Raw genomic sequence first — 20,658 nt, 5'->3', positions numbered from 1 at the left:
GGCTCCCCTTGTGTCGAATCAATAAATTTGGGTTGAATACTCTACCCTCCAAAACTGTTGTGATCCCCTATACTTGTGGGTTATCACCGACGATCTGCAAACTCTATAGATTCATAGTAGCAAGCTTCGCACTCCGGGTAATCTAGCGTAAACAAACAATAGCATACATAAGCAATCACTCAAACGAAACACGAGAAAACCCGAGAAAAGATCCAAATCAAACATGAAACAAGCAAATGGCTTAAACTAATAAGAGTCAAAACCCAACAGCAATATTATCATGTGAATTAGATCTTAACAGTAGGTACATGTGATTAGCTACGATTTGAAAAAAGATTCAACTCAAACGGAGAAGCGAAACTCAAAATACGAATGAAACAAGACCGTTTACTAATCTGGACTAAACTCAAATTTTACAGTACCAAAATCATGTTCAAGTTGGTTTACTGGAAAGAGGGGTTCGAGACGAAGATTTTGGCGCTGGTTTCATCTAATTTGGATAAACGAACAAAAAGTTATACTAGTTTAAAGATGAGGGGTTAAATCGCGATAAAAGTAATCACGAATAAGTCCCTGACCGAGAATAAACTAAAAAGAAAATGACTAACAAACGAACGTTCGCTGTCTGAACTAATCCGCCGAATGACGTTCGTTAAAACGAACGATCGGACGAACGCTCGTAAAATAAATAAACTGAACGAACCGAGCTAAAAAACCGAACGCAAAACTAAAAAAAAAACTCGGTCTTTTCCGGTCAACGGTGATGACGGCGTCAATGGCGGCGGCGGATTTTGGTGGCTCCGGCGGTGGGAGGTGCCGCGGGGCTACGCGAGCGGTGGCGGAGCTTGCGTCGGCGGCGGCGAATAGCGGCGAAGCGCAGCGCGGTGGCATGCGGGAGGCGGCGGCGCAGCGGCTTGGGGTCCAGGGGGCCTCGGGTTGGCTTATAAAGGGGAGGGCAACAACGGCTTGCGGGAGGGGGCAGCCGGGTTAGAGTCGGAGAAGACTCCAGCTCGGCCACGCCAGTGATGTTGGTGGCGGCGGCGCGGGCCGGCTCGGCTGGGCCTTTGGTCCAGTCGGGCAACGAACATTTGTTTTAAATAATTTTCACCTGAAGAAAAATTCCTAATAAAATATATAAAAAAATTCTAAAAATGCCAAAAAACAATTTTCGCCCTCTAAATAAAATATTTAGAACAAAGTGAACATTTTTCTGGCCTAAAAATGCAATTTTCAAAAATGCATAATTTTTCTAATTCAATTAAAATAGCAAATAAAATGCAAATAAAAACATAATTTGTTTTAAAATTCTTTCTCCAATATTTCTCTTATTTTGAAGAAGTCATATTATCTTCCCTCATTTATTTTTAATATTGGAAATAATTGGAGAGAAAATTAATAAAATTAAATTGATCCTTTCTTCAAATTTGAAATATATTGAAATATGATTTTTGTGAAACCTCCAACTCTCTCCTTGGGTCCTTGAGTTGCTTAAGATTTCTAGGATCTCAACCAAATGCAAGAATAAATATGATATGCATATGATGATCTATGTATAACATCCAAATTGAAAATTGGGATGTTACAAACCTACCCCCCTTAAGATGAATCTCGCCCTCGATATTCGGGTTGGTCAGCAAAAAGGTTTGGGTGGTCTCTACGAAAATATTCTTCTCGTTCCCAGGTGGCTTCCTCCTCGGTATGGTGGCTCCACTAAACTTTGCAAAACTTGATAACCTTGCTGCGAGTAACTCGACTGGAAAACTCGAGAATCTTGACTGGCTTCTCTTCATAGGTCAGATCACTATCTAACAAAATTGCTTCCAGTGGCACTGTATCTCTCAGAGGAATATCGGCCATCTCTGCGTGGCACTTCCTCAACTGGGAAATGTGAAACACATCATGAACTCCTGAAAATCCTTCTGGCAATTCCAGCTTGTATGCAACTTCTCCCATGCGTTCCAGAACTCTGTATGGTCCCACAAAACGTGGTGCTAGCTTTCCCCTGACTCCAAAACGCTTAACTCCTCGAAGCGGGGACACACGAAGATATACTCTGTCTCCGACTTCGTAAACTATCTCCTTGTGTTTAGAATCTGCATAACTCTTCTGCCTGGACTGGGCTACCTTGAGTCTATTGCAAATCAACTTAACCTTCTGTTCAGAGTCTTTGATTAAATCTGGTCCGAACAATTGTCAATCTCCAACTTCATCCCATGATAACGGTGTCCTGCACCTCCTTCCGTACAAAGTTTTGAAAGGGGCCATCTTCAAACCGGCTTGATAACTATTGTTGTAAGAAAACTCTGCATACGTCAAATTGTCATCCCAACTAGATCCATAATCTAGCACACAAGCTCTCAACATGTCTTCCAGAATCTGATTGACTCTCTCCGTCTGTCCATCTGTCTGTGGTTGAAAGGTTGTACTGAACTCTAGCCTAGTACCAAAGTTTCATGCAACTGATTCCAAAACTTTGAAGTGAATTGGGTTCCTCTATCTGATACAATGGTCCTTAGAACTCCGTGCAGACATACGATCCTGGTCATGTATATATTTGCCAACTTGGCATTCGTATAGGTGGTCTTCACCGGGATGAAATGAGCTACCTTTGTCAAATGATCGACTACAACCCAGATAGAGTCATAGCCTGAACGAGTCGTGGGCAATCCAGTGATAAAATCCATGCCAAGTCTATCCCATTTCCATTCGGGTATCGGCAATGGCTGTAACAATCTAGCTGGCTTTTGATGCTCTGCCTTAACTCTCTGACATACATCACATACTGCTACATACTCGGCAATATCCTTCTTCATTCCTGTCGACCAGAAACTTTCCTTCAAATCCAGATACATCTTAGTGTTTCCTGGGTGAATCGAATACGGCGAATCATGGGCCTCCTGTAGAATCAACTTCCTGATCTCGGGGTCATTGGGCACATAAACGTGATCCTCAAACCATAAAGTGTCGTGCTCATCCTCACGAAATCCTTTTGCCTTTCCTTTGCTCATCCTTTCCTTTATCTTGGCAATCTCCTTGTCAATCTTCTGGGCTTCTCTGATCTTACCCATCAAAGTGGACTGAATTTCTAATGCTGCAACATAACCTCTCGAAACTATCTCCAAACACAACTCTCGGAGATCGTCTGCTAACTCCTTAGGTAATTCTCAGGTCATGAGCGTGTTAACATAACTCCTACAGCTCAACGCATCTGCTACGACATTGGCCTTTCCAGAATGATAGTGCAATTTCGTGTCATAATCCATGATGAGCCCCAAGCATCTCCTTTGCCTGAGGTTCAACTCCTTCTGCGTGAAAATTGATACGTCTCCAACGTATCTATAATTTTTGATTGCTCCATGCTACTTTATCTATTGTTTTAGGCAATATTGGGCTTTATTATCCACTTTATATTATTTTTGGGACTAACCTATTAACCGGAGGCCCAGCCCAGATTTGCTGTTTTATGCCTATTTCAGTGTTTCATGGAAAAGGAATATCAGACGGAGTCAAAACGGAACGGAATCAACTGGAGAAGTTATTTTTGGAAGGAAACCCACCTGATGGACTTGGACCCCACGTCAGAAGATACGGGAGGTGCTCACGAGGGTGGGGGGCGCGCCCTCCCCCCTGGGTGTGCCCCCCTGCCTCATGGGCCCCCCGTAGCTCCACCGATGTTCTCCCTGCACCCATATATACCTACGTACCCTAAAACTTCCAGAACAAAAGATAGATCAGGAGTTCCACTGCCGCAAGCCTCTGTAGCAACCAAAAACCAATCGGGACCCCGTTCCGGCACCCTGCCAGAGGGGGATCCCATCACCGGAGGCCATCTTCATCATCCCGACGCTATCCATGACGAGGAGGGAGTAGTTCACCCTCGGGGATGAGGGTATCTACCAGTAACTATGTGTTTGATCTCTCTCTCTCGTGTTCTCTCTCGTGTTCCTCTATGGCACGATCTTGATGTATCCCGAGCTTTTCTATTGTAGTTGGATCTTATGATGTTTCTCCCCCTCTACTCTCTTGTGATGAATTGAGTTTCCCCTTTTGAAGTTATCTTATCGGATTGAGTCTTTTATGAACACTTGATGTATGTCTTGCATGGGATAACCGTGGTGACAATGGCTTATTCTATCGATCCACTTGATGTATGTTTTGGTGATCAACTTGCGGGTTTCGTGACACTTGGGAACCTATGCATAGGGGTTGGCACACGTTCTTGACTCTCCGGTAGTAGCTTTGGGGCACTCTTTGAAGTACTTTTATGTTGGTTGGATGAATATGAGATTGTGTGATGCATATCGTATAATCATGCCCACGGATACTTGAGGTGACAATGGAGTATCTAGGTGACATTAGGGTTTTGGTTGATTTGTATCTTAAGGTGTTATTCTAGTACGAACTCTTTTATAGATTGATTCGAAAGAATAGCTTTGTGGTGGTTTCGTACCCGACCATAATCTCTACGTTTGTTCTCCGCTATTAGTGTCTTTGGAGTGACTCTTTGTCGCATGTTGAGGGCTTGTCATATGTTCTATCTATGTTATTATTGTTGAGAGAACTTGCACTAGTGAAAGTATGAACCCTAGGCCTTGTTTCCTATCATTGCAATACCGTTTACGCTCACTTTTACCGCTCGCTACCTTGCTGTTTTTATTATTTCAGATTACAAAAACCTATATCTACTATCTATTTTGCACTTGTATCTTCATCTCTTCGCCGAACTAGTGCACCTATACAATTTACCATTGTATTGGGTGTGTTGGGGACACAAGAGACTTTTTGTTATTTGGTTGCAGGGTTGTTTGAGAGAGACCATCTTCATCCTACGCCTCCTACGGATTGATAAACCTTAGGTCATCCACTTGAGGGAAATTTGCTACTGTCCTACAAATATGTGCACTTGCAGGTCCAACAACGTCTACAAGAAGAAGGTTGTGTAGTAGACGTCAAGCTCTTTTCTGGCGCCGTTGCCGGGGAGGTGAGTGCTTGAAGGTATATCTTTAGATCTTGCAATCGAATCTTTTTGTTTCTTGTTTTATTACTAGTTTAGTTTATAAAAGAAAATTAGAAAAAAATGGAGTTGAGTTTGTCTCCTACGCTTCACCTTTTTAATATCTTTCGTGAGTATGATGGAAAGGATAATTGTGCTCAAGTACTAGAAGAAGAAATCTATAGAATGTTTGGTACTAAATCTTTGAATGATGAGCATGATTGCAATGTTGTTAGTATGAATTCTTTGAATATCCATGATGCTAATGATATGCAAAGCCACAAGCTTGGGGAAGCTATGTTTGATGAAGATGATATTTTTTGTCCCCCAAGCTTTGATGAGAAAATTTACTATGATGAAAGCATGCCTCCTATCTATGATGATTATTGTGATGATACGTATGCTATAAAGAAGAATTTTGCTTATGTGGAGAGTAGTAAACTTTCTATGCTTGTAGATCATGACAAGAATGCTTTAGGTGCAGGTTATATTGTTGAATTCATTCATGATGCTACTGAAAATTTTTATGAGGGAGGAACATATGCTTGTAGGAATTGCAATAATGTCAAGTTTCCTCTCTATGTGCTTAAATTCTTGAAGCTAAGCTTGTTGTGCCATCCTATGCTAGTTTATTATCGTTCCCATAAGTTGTTTGATCACAAAATCCCTATGCATAGGAAGTGGTTTAGGCTTAAATGTGCTAGTCATATGCTTCATGATGCTCCCGTTATGTTTCAATTCTTATCTTTTATGTGAGCATCATTATCATCATCATGCCTAGCTAAAAGGCATTAAAGAAAAGCGCTTGTTGGGAGACAACCCAATATTTATCCTTACTGTTTTTATGTGTCCACATGATTATTCTACTGTATTAATCATGTTTTATAGCTTTTGTTTCAATAAAGTGCCAAGTAGAACCTTTGGGAAGACTTGGGTGAAGTTTATGTGATCTTGCGGTGAAAAACAGAAACTTTAGCGCTCACGAGATTAGCTGCCATTTTTTACTGGAGAGTGCTTTTAGGTTGATTCTTTTTGCAGATGATTAATAGACAAATTTCTCAGGTCCAGGAATTTATTTAATATTTTTAGGAGTTCCATAAGTATACGTTTTATATAGATTACTACAGACTGTTCTGTTTTTGACAGATTCTGTTTTCTATGTGTTGTTTGCTTATGTTGATGAATCTATGAGTAATATCGGAGGGTATGAACCATAGAGAAGTTAGAATACAGTAGATATTACACCAATATGAATTTAGAATGAGTTCACTACAGTACCTAAGTGGTTGTTTTATTTTCTTATACTAACGGAGCTTACGAGTTTTGTGTTAAAGTTTTGTGTGGTTGAAGTTTTCAAGTTTTGGGTAAAGATTCGATGGACTATGGAATAAGGAGTGGCAATAGCCTAAGATTGGGGATGCCCAAGGAACCCCAAGGTAATATTCAAGGACATCCAAGAGCCTAAGCTTGGGGATGCCCCCGGAAGGCATCCCCTCTTTCGTCTTCGTTCATCGGTAACTTTACTTGGAGCTATATTTTTATTCACCACATGATATGTATTTTTCTTGGAGCGTCATTTTAATTTTGTTAGGTTTTGCTTGCTGTTAGTTAGAATAATGTATTGCATCTTTAGTTTCAATAAAAAAGTCAAGGATAGCCTTTGCCATGCTTATTTTGCTAGTTTGCATGTTGCTGTTTGAAAACAGAAAGTTTACCGCTCTTGCAAAAATTCCCTAGAAAAGTCAGAGAATGGTATAACGTTGAATATTTTTTCATATTGAGATCTGATAAATTAATTACAGTGGGAATTTTAGTTCATAATTTTTGGAGTTAGGGAAGTATGATGACTCTTGCATTCTTTACAGACTGTACTGTTTTGGCAGATTGCTGTTATGGTTGCATTGTTTGCATATGTTTGTTTGTTTAATGATTCTATTTGAAGATAGGAGTATTAAATATGCGGAGGCATTTAGTATTAAATGTTGAATAATAGTTTTAGTGATTTGTTACAGTAGAAAATGATAAGGTTTTGCATTGGTTTATACTAACCTATCTCACGAGTTCTTGTTGAGTTTGTTGTGAATGAAGCTTTTGATAAAAAGACAAACCATGATATGAGATGAATTAAGGAGACACAAAAGTTCAAGCTTGGGGATGCCCAAGGCACCCCAAGATAATATTTCAATAAGTCTCAAGCATCTAAGCTTGGGGATGCCCCGGTAGGCATCCCACCTTTCTTCTTCAACAACTATCGATTAGTATCGGTTGAGCCTAAGTTTTTTGCTTCTTCACATGAGTTGTGCTATCCTTGCATTGTAGTTTTCTTTGGCTTTGCTTGCTGTTGAATAAAGTACCAAGATCTGAAATTGTTTATTGAGAGAGAGCCTTACACAAATTGGAATTTGTTAGAATACTCTATGTGCTTCACTTATATCTTTTGAGCGTCATAATTTTTGCTCTAGTGCTTCACTTAGATCTTTTAGAGCACGGTGGTGGATTTGTTTTAAAGAAACTATTGAACTCTCATGATTCACTTAGATTATTTTAAGAGTCTTAAATAGCATGGTAATTTGCTTAATGTTAATATACTTGGTATTCAAGATATGTGAAACTTTCTTTTGAGTGAATTGAATACTAAGATAAGTTTGATGCTTGATAATTGTTTTGAGATATGGAGGTGATAATATCAAAGTCGTGCTAGTTGGGTGATTATGAATTTGAGAAATACTTGTGTTGAAGTTTGCAAGTCCCGTAGCATGCACTTATGGTTAAAGTTGTGTAACAAATTTGAAACATGAAGTGTACCTGGCTTGTGCATCCTTATGAGTGGCGGTCGGGGACGAGCGATGGTCTTCTCCTACCAATCTATCCCCCTAGGAGCATGCACGTAGTACTTGAATTTTTGACGACTTCTAAATTTTTGCAATAAATATATGAGTTCTTTTGACTAATGTTGAGTCCATGGATTATACGCACTCTCACCTTTCCGCCATTTGCTAGCCTCTCCGGTACCGTGCATTGCCCTTTCTCACCTTGAGGGTTGGTGCAAACTTTGCCGGTGCATCCAAACCCCGTGATACGATACGCTCTATCACACATAAACCTCCTTATATCTTCCTCAAAACAGCCACCATACCTACCTATCATGGCATTTCCATAGCCATTCTGAGATATATTGCCATGCAACTTCCTTCATCATCATCATGACATACATCACTTTTGTCATATTGCCATTGCATGATCTTGTAGTTGGCATCATATTTGTGGCAAAGCCACCATGCATTATTTTCCATACATGTCACTCTTGATTCATTGCACCATCCCGGTACACCGCCGGAGGCATTCATATAGAGTCATATCTTGTTCTAGTTTCGAGTTGTAATTCATATGTTGTAATAGAAGTGTGATGATCATCATTATTAGAGCATTGCCTAATCAAAAAAAAGAAGAAGAGAAAGGCCAAAAAAAAAGAAAAAAGAAAGGCCCAAAAAAAAGAAAAAAAAGGGCAATGCTACTATCTCTTTTTCCACACTTGTGCTTCAAAGTAGCACCTTGTTCTTCATGTAGTGAGTCTCATATATTGTGCTTCAAAGTAGCACCTTGTTCTTCATGAGAGAGTCTCATGTGTTATCACTTTCATATACTAGTGGGAATTTTTCATTATAGAACTTGGCTTGTATATTCCTACGATGGGCTTCCTCAAATGCCCTAGGTCTTCGTGAGCAAGCAAGTTGGATGCACACCCACTAGTTTTCTTTTGTTGAGCATTCATAGCTCTAGTGCATCCGTTGCATGGCAATCCCTACTCCTCATGTTGACATAAATTAATGGGCATCTCCATAGCTCGTTGATTAGCCTCGTCAACATGAGACTTTCTCCTTTTTGTCTTCTCCACACAATCCCCTTCATCATATTCTATTCCACCCATAGTGCTATATCCATGGCTCACGCTCATGTATTGCGTGAAGGTTGAAAAAGTTTGAGATTATTTGAGTATATAACAATTGCTTGGCTTGTCATCGGGGGTATAGAAGTTGGGAACATCTTTGTGTGACGAAAATGAAGCATAGCCTAACTATATGATTTTGTACGGATGAACTTTCTTTTGCCATGTTATTTTGAGAGGACATGATTGCTTTGATTAGTATGGTTGAAGTATTATTATTTTTGTGTCAATATGAACTTTTGTCCTGAATCTTTCGGATCTGCATATTCATATCACAATTAAGAGGATTTACATTGAAATTATGCCAAAGTATCACTCCGCATCAAAAATTCTTTTTTATCATTTACCTACTCGAAAACGAGCAGGAATTAAGCTTGGGGATGCTTGATACATCTCCAATGTATCTATAATTTTGATTGCTCCATGCTACTTTATCTACTGTTTTAGGCAATATTGGGCTTTATTATCCACTTTTATATTATTTTTGGGACTAACCTATTAACCGGAGGCCCAGCCCAGATTTGTTGTTTTATGCCTATTTCAGTGTTTCGAGGAAAAGGAATATCAGACGGAGTCAAAACGGAACAAAATCAACTGGAGAAGTTATTTTTGGAAGGAAACCCACCTGATGGACTTGGACCCCATGTTAGAAGATACGAGAGGTGCTCACGAGGGTGGGGGGCGCGCCCTCCCCCCTGGGTGCGCCCCCTGCCTCATGGGGCCCCCGTAGCTCCACCGACGTTCTCCCTGCACCCATATATACCTACATACCCTAAAACTTCCAGAGCAGAAGATATATCGGGAGTTCCGCCGCTGCAAGCCTCTGTAGCCACCAAAAACCAATCGGGACCCCGTTCTGGCACCCTGCCGGAGGGGGATCCCATCACCGGAGGCCATCTTCATTATCCTGGCGCTATCCATGACGAGGAGGGAGTAGTTCACCCTCGGAGCTGAGGGTATGTACCAGTAGCTATGTGTTTGATCTCTCTCTCTCTCTCGTGTTCTCTCTCGTGTTCCTCTATGGCACGATCTTGATGTATCCTGAGCTTTGCTATTGTAGTTGGATCTTATGATGTTTCTCCCCCTCTACTCTCTTGTGATGAATTGAGTTTCCCCTTTTGAATTTATCTTATCGGATTGAGTCTTTTATGAACACTTGATGTATGTCTTGCGTGGGATAGGCGTGGTGACAATGGGTTATTCTATTGATCCACTTGATGTATGTTTTGGTGATCAACTTGCGGGTTTCGTGACACTTGGGAACCTATGCATAGGGGTTGGCACACGTTCTTGACTCTCCGGTAGTAGCTTTGGGGCACTCTTTGAAGTACTTTTATGTTGGTTGGATGAATCTGAGATTGTGTGATGTATATCGTATAATCATGCCCACGGATACTTGAGATGACAATGGAGTATCTAGGTGACATTAGGGTTTTGGTTGATTTGTATCTTAAGGTGTTATTCTAGTACGAACTCTTTTGTAGATTGATCCGAAAGAATAGCTTTGTGGTGGTTTCGTACCCAACCATAATCTCTACGTTTGTTCTCCGCTATTAGTGTCTTTGGAGTGACTCTTTGTCGCATGTTGAGGGCTTGTCATATGTTCTATCTATGTTATTATTGTTGAGAGAACTTACACTAGTGAAAGTATGAACCCTAGGCCTTGTTTCCTATCATTGCAATACCGTTTACGCTCACTTTTACCGCTCGCTACCTTGCTGTTTTTATTATTTCAGATTACAAAAACCTATATCTACTATCTATTTTGCACTTGTATCTTCATCTCTTCGCCGAACTAGTGCACCTATACAATTTACCATTGTATTGGGTGTGTTGGGGACACAAGAGACTTTTTGTTATTTGGTTGCAGGGTTGTTTGAGAGAGACCATCTTCATCCTACGCCTCCTACGGATTGATAAACCTTAGGTCATCCACTTGAGGGAAATTTGCTACTGTCCTACAAACCTGTGCACTTGCAGGCCCAACAACGTCTACAAGAAGAAGGTTGTGTAGTAGACATCAAAAATATATTTCAAACTCTTATGATCCATGTATACCTCACAGTGATTTCCAATGAGAAAATGTCTCCATGTCTTCAGCGCATGCACTACAGCTGCTAACTCCAAATTATGCATGGCATAATTTAGCTCATGAGGTTTAAGCTGTCGTGAGGCATATGAAACAACTCTTCCTTCCTGCATAAGCACGGCTTCAAGTCCTCAACGTGAAGCATCGCAATACACTTGATAATCCTTCCATTGGTCTGGGAGAATTAGCACTGGGGCTGTAACCAAATGTTTCTTCAACTCCTAAAAACTGGCTTCGCACTCCTCAGTCCATTTAAACTTGGTGTCCTTCCTCAATAACTACGTCATGGGCTTTGCAATCCTAGAGAAATTCTCAATGAACCTCCGATAATATCCTGCGAGTCCAAGAAAACTTATGATCTCTCCAACTGATGTGGGTGCCACCCATTTAGTCACAGAAGCAACCTTGGTAGGGTCCACTGCTATTCCTTCTCCGGATATAACATGTCCGAGAAATGCAACTTCCTTTAATCAAAACTCACATTTGCTGAACTTGGCATACAACTGATGTTCTCTAAGCTTCTCAAGAACCAAACGCAAATGCTCCTTATGTTCCTCTTCGTTCTTCGAGTAGACCAATATATCATCAATGAACACCACGACAAACTTATCCAAAAACTGCATAACCACTTTGTTCATCATGTTCATGAAATAGGCAGGCGCGTTAGTCAGACCAAATGACATAACGGTATACTGATGTCTACTATGCAACCTTCTTCTTGTAGACGTTGTTGGACCTCCAAGTGCAGAGGTTTGTAGGACAGTAGCAAATTTCCCTCAAGTGGATGACCTAAGGTTTATCAATCCTTGGGAGGCGTAGGATGAAGATGGTCTCTCTCAAACAACCCTGCAACCAAATAACAAAGAGTCTCTTGTCTCCCCAACACACCCAATACAATGGTAAATTGTATAGGTGCACTAGTTCGGCGAAGAGATGAAGATACAAGTGCAAAATAGATAGTAGGTATAGGTTTTTGTAATCTGAAATTATAAAAACAGCAAGGTAACTAATGATAAAAGTGAGCGTAAACAGTATTGCAATGCTAGGAAATAAGGCATAGGGTTCATACTTTCACTAGTGCAAGTTATCTCAACAATAATAACATAATTGGATCATATAACTATCCCTCAACATGCAACAAAGAGTCACTCCAAAGCCACTAATAGCGGATAACAAATGAAAAGATTATGGTAGGGTATGAAACCACCTCAAAGTTATCCTTTCTGTTCTATCTATTCAAGAGCCCGTAGTAAAATAACATGAAGCTATTCTTTCCGTTCAATCTATCATAGAGTCCATACTAGAATAACACCTTAAGACACAAATCAACCAAAACCCTAATGTCACCTAGATACTCCATTGTCACCTCAAGTATCCGTGGGCATGATTATACGATATGCATCAGACAATCTCATATTCATCTATTCAACCAACACAAAGTACTTTAAAGAGTGCCCCAAAGTTTCTACTGGAGAGTCAAGACGAAAACGTGTGCCAACCCCTATGCATAGGTTCATGGGCGGAACCCGCAAGTTGATCACCAAAACATACGTCAAGAGGACCACGTGAATATCCCATTGTCACCACAAATAAGCACGAGAAGACATACATCAAGTGTTCTCAAATCCTTAAAGACTCAATCCGATAAGATAACTTCAAAGGGAAAACTCAATCCATTACAAGAGAGTAGAGGGGGAGAAACACAATAAGATCCAACTATAATAGCAAAGCTTGCGATACATCAAGATCGTATCACCTCAAGAACACAAGAGAGAGAGAGAGAGATCAAACACATAGCTACTGGTACATACCCTCAGCCCCGAGGGTGAACTACTCCCTCCTCATCATGGAGAGCGCCGGGATGATGAAGATGGCCACCGGTGATGGATTCCCCCTCCGGCAGGGTGCCGGAACAGGCTCCCGAGAGGTTTTTGGTGGCTACAGAGGCTTGCGGCAGCGAAACTCCCGATCTATTGTTCGCTTCAATGTTTTTAAGGTATATGAGAATATATAGGCGAAAGAAGTCGGTCGAGGGAGTCTCGAGGGGCCCACGAGACAGGGGGTCGCGCCCAGTAGGGGGGGGGGGGGCGCCCCCACCCTTGTGGTCACCTTGAAGCTTCCCTGACTTCAACTCCAAGTCTCCTGAATCACATTCGTTCCAAAAATCACGCTCCCGAAGGTTTCATTCCGTTTGGACTCGGTTTGATATTCCTTTTCTTCGAAACACTGAAATAGGCAAGAAAATAGCAATATGGGCTGGGCCTCCGGTTAATAGGTTAGTCCCAAAAATAATATAAAAGTGTATAATAAAGCCGATAAACATTCAAAATAGATAATAATAAATTATAGATGTGTTGGAGACATATCATATACTCATATAGCCCGTACCTTGTGGTAAAAGCTGTCTTAGGTATATCCTGCTCTCGGATCTTCAACTGGTGATAACCTGATCGAGGATCAATCTTAGAGAAGACTTTAGCTCCTTGCAGCTGGTCAAACAAATCATTGATCATCGGCAGAGGGTATTTGTTCTTGATCATCACCTCATTCAACGCACGATAATCAACAACCATCCTTAAAGATCCATCCTTCTTCTCCATTAGAAGCATTGGGGCTCCCCAAGGTGATGAACTTAGTCAAATGTAACCTTTATCCAGTAACTCCTTAATCTGCTTCTTAATTTCCTCCAGATCTTGTGCGGGCATCCGATACGGTCTCTTGGATATTGGCCCGGTGCCTGGCAATAGCTCAATCAAAAACTCAATATCTCGATCTGGTGGCATGCCTGGTAACTCCACCGGAAATACGTCGGGGAAATCCTTCACCACTGGTACTTCCTCCTGTACAACTCCTGATAAGGAATTCACTTGAGTCCTCTTCCGCACATGCCGGGATACATACTTGATCCTCTTTCCTTCTGGGGTGGTGAGGAATATCGACTTACTAGCACAATCAATGTTTCCTCCATACTTTGATAACCAATCCTAATATCATATCCAATCCTTGTGACTCCAAAATTATTAGGTCAGAGGGAAACACATGGCTACCAATGGTTAAGGGTAACCGATCACACCATCGGCTGACCATATACTCTGCTCCTGGCGAGCTTACTAACATGGGTGACCTAAGGGCTAGGGTTGGCAATTTAAACTTGTCCACAAATCCCCTTGATATGTATGAATGCGATGCACCAGTATCGAAAAGAACAAGCGCGGTAAATGCATTAATCAAAAACTTACCGACAACTACGTCGGGTTGATCCTCAATCTCCTCCACGCTGATGTGGTTCACCTAACCTTTGGTGAAGGGGTTGGGCTTCTTGGCAGAACCTCCATTGCCATTTCCATTATTTGCTTCAGGACATTCATTGGAATAATGTCCAGTCTTCTGGCACTTGAAATAGGTAATGTGGCTCAGATCCCTCTTGGCTGGTGTTGAAGGGTTGGAACGGTTCTGGCTGCTGCTTCTCCATTCCCATTGCCATTCTTGGGGCCACTATGGTTGTGCGAACTAGCTCCATTGTGTGGGTGTCCTCCATGGTTGTGGGTATGTCCTCCTGAGTACGGAGAATAGTGAGGCTTCTGCTGAGCTCCTGAAGTGTACCTCCCCTGTCCATACTTCCTCTTGCGATTATCAATCTATTATTGCTTGCCTTCAATCATAAGAGCCCTATCTACCAACTCCTGGTAGTTGTTTAATGTTGCCACCATCAACTGCATGCTCAGCTCATCATTCAGTTCTTCCAGAAACTTCTCCCGCTTAACGACATTTGTAGGTACGTCATCAGGGGCATAGCATGCTAACTTGCTAAACTCATCCACATACTGGCCCACTATATGTCCTCCATGGCGCAAGTTGCGAAACTCACACTTCTTCGTGCTCATAGCTCCTGCTGAAACATGGGGAGTGCAGAAAGCCTGCTGAAACTGGTCCCATGTAACAGTGTCAATGAGGTAAGTGGCTGTGAAATTCTCCCACCATGATGCTGCGGGTCCATCAAGCTGATGTGCGGCAAAACACACTCTCTCTGCATCTATGCATCCTGCAGTGGTCGGCTCTCTTCCAATCTTGCGCAGCCAATCATCTGCAATAATTGGCTTGGTGCTGAACACCGGTGGATTCAACCTTAGAAAACAGGCTAAGTGATCAACATGGGGTGGTGGTGGTGGGTTGTTGTTGTTGTTGTTGCCTTGATTCTGATTTTGAACTAGTAACTGCATCAAGGTATTCTGCTGCTGGATCAACTGAGTGAGCTCCGGTGGGAAGGAAAATCCATTGTCACGTCTCGGAGGCATCTGATGGGTTAGAAGGGGGGGGTGAGAAAATAAAATAGAATAGGGTCTAAGAGAGATTCACTACCCATAATGCTCATCAGGCAAACACAATCAATTTCACTTCAATAAATAGCACACCAGATCACACAAAGCGGTCTAACCTATGATTACAAATGATCATTGCACTACAAAAAAAAATACACTTTCGTGATGATACGTGTTTGTCAAAGTAGGTCGCGTTTTCTGTCATGCATGTACATCCATGACGATTTTATGACAGAATCAAGATAGTCATACCCGTGCTGCCGTAGAAGTGTTCCATGACATTACCAAAATTATCATCACGGAAGTGTCCACTTCCATGACGATAAATCGCGTGTCATAGAAGTGCTTTCGTCAAGGGTGACCGACATGTGGCATCCACCATAATGGAATGCCGTTAAGCTATCGGGCCGGATTTTGGATCCGATAACCCGTTAACAGCCATGACCAATGCCGATTTTCCATGTGTAAAATTCTCATTGGCTGACGGATCCACGTGTCAGCTCCGCGTTGGAACAGGTGTCACTCATCCAACGGTCGAGATGGGCCTATGATATGTTGACACGTGGACCGGCCCAAAAGTGGCCCACAAAGTTTAAATGGGCCGGCCCAACCAAAGGCCCATAAGATTTAGCGGACCATAATGGGCCAGCCCAGCTAAAGGCCCACAAAATTTAGCAGACCATAATGGGCCGGCCCAGCTAAAGGCTCACACGATTTTGCAGACCATAATGGGCCGGCCCAGCTAAAGGCCCACAAGATTTTGCGGACCACAATGGGCCGGCCCAGCTAAAGGCCCACAAGATTCTGCAGACCATAATGGGTCGGCCCAGCTAAAGGCCCAACATTCTCTATCAAATCGGCCCGTCAAAGGCCTGGTCTAAACTTGTCATCAATGCGGCCCATGGTCACTTCTGGACCGTTAACAATCCGCTAAGTAATTGGGCCGAATTATGGCCTGGTGTATTTCCGACCTGTTAAAGGTCCGGCTTCATTTGGGCCCATTTACAGGCCATCAAAACTTTCGGCCCATAAACGACCGTGAAGGATTTGGGTCATATTCGGCCATGTCTGTCATTCGGCCTGTTAGAGGCCCACTATAGATTTGGGCCACTTTCGGCCTGTTGTCATTTTCGGCCTGTTAACGCCGGACGTAAACCATGGGCCATATGTGGCCCAACGTCATATCGGGCCCATTAACAACCCATATAAAAATGACGATAATCTAGCCTGACTGAAGTTCTGGCCTGTTAAAGGCCCCACTACTAGAGAAAAGCTTACTAATGGCGCTGGTTTTTTACATACCAGTAGCGCGGGCACTCGCGCTACTGCTAGGGTGCTACAGCTATTATTTACCAGTAGCACGTTTCTGAACAAGCGCTGCAGCTAAAATACTTATTAGTAGCACTGCTTCCTCCACTAGCGCTACTACTATCATCACGTAGTAGTAGCGCCCTATTTCCTCCCCACGCTACTACTAGGCAAATAGAAATAAAACATAAAAAAGCAGTCAGGTGCAATATTCATGAAAATCAAGACAAGTCCAATGCAAATAAATTAAGTTCACAGAACCATCTCACAAACATTAACTACAGTACCACATTTTAATATAATCACACAATCTCACAAACTCATATAGTAGTTAACAATGCATGGATAGATCATAGTTGATAAGTCTACTAGGTAGTCATACTAGCATATATATGGTTCAACAGCCACACGCATGCATATGAAGTTCTAGATGATGTCGATGATGACCATCATCCTCAAGCCTGGGCGGCGGGTGTTCCTGATAGTAATGAGGATTGCTTGTCCAACATGAAGATTCTTGCCGACGAGGAAGCTCTTCCACCCAACCGAGTTGAAGAGTGTGCGACCGTCCGTGTCCATGTCCACGCCGTACGCACAAGTGGTGACGGAGCCCCTTGCGGTAAGGCGTATTCCAACAAAGCCTTCTTCATCAGGCTTGATACCACAACTCTCAGATAGGCTCTTTGGCAATTTCTGAATAAGAAAAACATATCAATTAATAAGTAGCCTCACACATTCTACACGAAGCATATATATCATCGGACTCTACACTAAGCATATAAGATTCACTAAGCATATAAGATTCACTAAGCATATATATGATCGGACTCTACACTAAGTATAACAATAAATCATATAAGATTCACTAAGCATATACATCATCGGACTCTACACTAAGTACAACAATAAAGCATATCATCAAATTACTCTAAAAACTATAGTAAATGCAACATACCATCATATGCCAATCAACCATGGTACTTGTCAGGCGGGTCACGAATGGCACCCCGACGAAGTCAGCACGTGGCGGAATGATGTCCCATAGGTTGCACACCTCCTCCTCGCTCAACTTCATTCTTTGAGCTACGATGGCATCACCGAGTGGGTCGTCATCAGCCTCATCATCCTCATCATCCTCATAATCTTCTGCTTAATTTATTGATATAAATCACGGCTAGCTTGGGTCTTTCAACTCTGAAGGAGAAGCTAATCAACTCACCACCGGTGATACGCATGTTGTCGATGAAACGGACCCATCCATCTCCTCCCACCCGTGTCATCTTTTGTCCTTTCTCGATCTCCATAGTGTAGGGGTCCCCAGGAGCCTCAAAGGTCACAGAGTCTCTAGTCAGATTGTTGAATTCTGACCTCACATTGCATGGGACGATCTGTGTACAAAAAGCAAAATGATATATACACGATGCATTAATGCCAATAACACTAAAAACAAAATAGTAGTTACTAGTTTCATATAATTTATTACCGCCACATGAAGAAAACTAGACTCGAAGTAGATGCCAAACAGCGTGCCAGTTGCAAGGCTGCTGGCGCACCTTGACTTGCACCGTCGACATGGTGGTGGTGGTGGCGCCATTTCCCTAAAGCAATATGATTAAAGGATTAACGATCCAAAAAGTAAACATAAAGTTTTCATAGCTAGAGTTCACATGGCAAGCAAAATAACAACTAAAAAGTAAACATAAAGTTCAGTCCAACAATCATAAAGCTAGCAATCTAGTAAACTAATGTCCCCAACTCTTCAGATGAAGTGTCGCTATCAGCATGAAATTTGCACTAAACACAAGGTTAAACAATACTAGTAGCTCAATAATCTGGAGATGTAACAAACAAATATATGGCAAAACATAACAATACTTTGATCTCATCTCATCTTCGTTAATCACAACAAAGCACACTAAATAAACTACCCCCTTCTTATCAGTAATCCTAAATCTTGATGATTTCGCACAACAAAGCACACTAAATAAACATGAGCTTGTAGCTTTGTCTCTCACATGAACAACACCGAACCGAGCACTTGATACAACCCGAACCGAGCACTTACACTCCTATAGAAGCAATATCCATAACATGACATCAGAAAAGTCAACCTATAGAAGCAATACTAGTGTATGTGATGAACTACTACTCGGTCTCGGCCTCATGGCTTCACACAAAATCGACCGACACAAATGCAATATATAAATTACTGCCATGCTAGGAGTAGTTTATGGTAAGGATGAAAAAGAAAACATTAATAAGCAATGGCAGGTTAAGTCAAGCAAAATATTGGTACTCCTTCCTGCACTAGACGCGTCCAAATCCTATACTACTTTGGCAGGTCAAGTCAAGCAAAATATTGCTCTCTGTTTCTCACTCTCACTCCACTGCTCCCTGCTCTACTCCGCTCTCCACTCCACTCCCCGGCAACTGCAAGCCCTGCTGCTCCTCGTCTCCGCCTCGCCGGCCAGCAGCACAGCGCAGCCCCCGCCGCCTCCTCCCCTGCCCGAACCGCCGTTACTGTGGTGCCCCTACGATGAACCCTAACCGAGAGATCGAGAGGAGCTACTGTGGCGCGCGCAGGGAGGAGGAGACCGAGAGGGGGACTTATGGGGCTGGAGCGTCAGAGGAGGACGGGGACCGCGCGTGGTGGCGGCGACGGGGGTGAGGCGGCTGGGGACAAACCCTAACCATGGCGGCGTCGTCGTCGGGCGGAGGGGATTGTGTGGGATGAGGGGGTGCGGTGGCGCTCGCGGGCCGGTTTTCTTTAGCTATAGTAGTAGCGCTGGTTGGAGCACCACGCTACTGCTAAGCCCACCAGCTGTAGCGCCCTTTCATAACAAACGCTACATCTAAGTGGGCTACAGATGCTGCCCTGCGGCCCATGTAACAGTAGCGCGGCCCAAACAAACAAACGCTGTTGCTATATGTTAGTAGTAGCGTGTTTTCTACACAGCGCTACTGGTAATTATTAGTAGCGTGGGGTAAAAAAACTTACTACTGGTAAACTTCTATCTATAAGCATTTTCCTAGTAGTGCCCGTGTATTAGGTCGGCGCATTTACGGCCCGTCCGAATTTCGGCCTATCAAATATCCGCATCGTAAATGGGCTACCATTTCGGCCTGCTAATCCAGTGGGTTATTTGGCACAATGAGGGCCCAATCTCACTTTTGGTCTATTAAAGGCCCATGTTTTTTATGGGATCGAGATATTTACACCTGTAAACAACCTATTTTTACCGAGGGCCCAAATTATGTTTAGGCCTGTTAAAGGCCCACTATGGGCACAGGCCTACCAAAAAAATATGAAAGCTTGTGCTGATTTAAGACAAGATATTTTTAGTGGGCTACATGCCAATTTTGGCCCGTAATCGTTTTTAGCCCAATTGGAACGGGCCCGACGAATGTTGGCATGTTGGGCTCCTACGAAGCTTTCGGCCGAATACATTACTAAGATAAACCTACACTATACAAAAATAGCATCGTAATTACTGCAGCCTGTGGCAGCACATAAATGTTGTATCACAACAAAATAAATTCCAACCATACAACAAAAGGCCTGTTGGCATAGAGTTTACAGTCCTTCCAGATAAAAGCACCATCAGATGTATAGAAGCATAGATCATTTGACCTGAGTGCTAATGTTTCAGGCTGTAGAATCTGATGGAGCAGCACGATCTCCACCTTTTTTCCGCCATTGCTCTTGAACAATGAAGCGAATGTCTGATAGTCTGGTTTCAAAACCATTCATATCTTGACGACATTTCTCAACCACTATTCTTGTTTCCGAAACAACGTCCATTAGGGATTGGACTTGTGTCTGGAGCACAGATATATCACTCTGTCTAGCAGGAAGATTTTGTTCAGTAGGCGATTTGGACGAGGTTACCTTGACAACCAACCCAGAATTACGCAGGAAGGTGCTTTTTGCACTGTTAGTGGAGAGATACTGATGCACTGCAGCAAGAGGTGACATTGTGCCTGTAGTAGCCTCGTCACCTTC

The sequence above is a fragment of the Triticum aestivum genome, chromosome 5B (genome assembly GCF_018294505.1).
Source record: "Triticum aestivum cultivar Chinese Spring chromosome 5B, IWGSC CS RefSeq v2.1, whole genome shotgun sequence".
In the NCBI taxonomy this organism is placed as follows: Eukaryota; Viridiplantae; Streptophyta; class Magnoliopsida; order Poales; family Poaceae; genus Triticum; species Triticum aestivum.
The sequence above is the reverse complement of the archived record's forward strand: the minus strand, read 5'-3'. Positions refer to the sequence as shown.